The following is a 1,786-nucleotide window of genomic DNA, read 5'->3' on the forward strand; positions in this document are numbered from 1 at the left end:
CTGGAATTTGGGACATCACAAAGATCGACGAATGGGACGAGACTTGGTTGAGCTGCACTAGAGAAGGCAACGAGTGTTATCACTATGTTGGAGACACACTAGCTTTCCCAAGGCAGATGAGCTTAGAGTGGTTACAATCATCCGGATTTAAATCGCGCTCAAATTGATTTGATTTTGATGCAATATTTACACTGAAGCTCGCAGGCGGTTATGGTATGGCTGTCAAAATGGCTGATAAACTAAATTCAAATTTTGTACTTTAAATATTATCAAAATTCAAATTATATTCTAATTTAAAATGCATTATTTCATTTAGGGTGAAGAAAAGCTTTTGGCTTCTCTCCTGAGGCCGCAAGAGGGTGCATCATTCAAAGCATAAGATAACATGATTATCTGCGAAAAAAAGTGCATAATGTTTAAAATAATATTTATAAACCAATTATAAATAAGTTGCTTAAACAACTATACACAAAACAGCATCATGTATGTATGCATATAATACAAAGTGCCTTATACTAAAACATTATATATGACACCTACATCGTCCTCGCATCTCGTGCGCCGCTGATAAGGCTGCCTCCTTAACACACACCTAAAAGTCGAATGCAATGTTTTTGCATTCGAATGTGGATTTTTATTTTAAATTCGACGAATTTTCGAAATTAGATTTTTTTTTTGACAGCCCTAGTAAGGGCATGACATTTCCCAATCAGGCGCCGAGTGATGCCAATCACAGCACACACTGGCCCAGCTAACCAATCACAACACACACTGGCCCAGCTAACCAATCGCAGCACGCACTGGCCCAGCTAACCAATCGCAGCACGCACTGGCCCAGCTAACCAATCGCAGCACGCACTGGCCCAGCTAACCAATCGCAGCACGCACTGGCCCAGCTAACCAATCGCAGCACGCACTGGCCCAGCTAACCAATCGCAGCACGCACTGGCCCAGCTAACCAATCGCAGCACGCACTGGCCCAGCTAACCAATCGCAGCACGCACTGGCCCAGCTAACCAATCGCAGCACGCACTGGCCCAGCTAACCAATCGCAGCACGCACTGGCCCAGCTAACCAATCGCAGCACGCACTGGCCCAGCTAACCAATCGCAGCACGCACTGGCCCAGCTAACCAATCGCAGCACGCACTGGCCCAGCTAACCAATCGCAGCACGCACTGGCCCAGCTAACCAATCGCAGCACGCACTGGCCCAGCTAACCAATCGCAGCACGCACTGGCCCAGCTAACCAATCGCAGCACGCACTGGCCCAGCTAACCAATCGCAGCACGCACTGGCCCAGCTAACCAATCGCAGCACGCACTGGCCCAGCTAACCAATCGCAGCACGCACTGGCCCAGCTAACCAATCGCAGCACGCACTGGCCCAGCTAACCAATCGCAGCACGCACTGGCCCAGCTAACCAATCGCAGCACGCACTGGCCCAGCTAACCAATCGCAGCACGCACTGGCCCAGCTAACCAATCGCAGCACGCACTGGCCCAGCTAACCAATCGCAGCACACACTGGCCCAGCTAACCAAACGCAGCACACACACTGGCCCAGCTACCCAATCACAGCACGCACTGGCCCAGCTAACCAATCACAGCACGCACGGGCCCAGCTAACCAATCACAACACGCACTGGCCCAGCTAACCATTCACAGCACACACTGGCCCAGCTAACCAGCCACAACACGCACTGGCCCAGCTAACCAATCACAACACACACTGGCCCAGCTAACCAATCACAGCACACATTGGATCAGCTAACCAGTCACATCATT

The sequence above is a fragment of the Sinocyclocheilus grahami genome, unplaced genomic scaffold (assembly GCF_001515645.1).
Source record: "Sinocyclocheilus grahami isolate Dianchi unplaced genomic scaffold, SAMN03320097.WGS_v1.1 scaffold1819.1, whole genome shotgun sequence".
Classification (NCBI taxonomy): domain Eukaryota; kingdom Metazoa; phylum Chordata; class Actinopteri; order Cypriniformes; family Cyprinidae; genus Sinocyclocheilus; species Sinocyclocheilus grahami.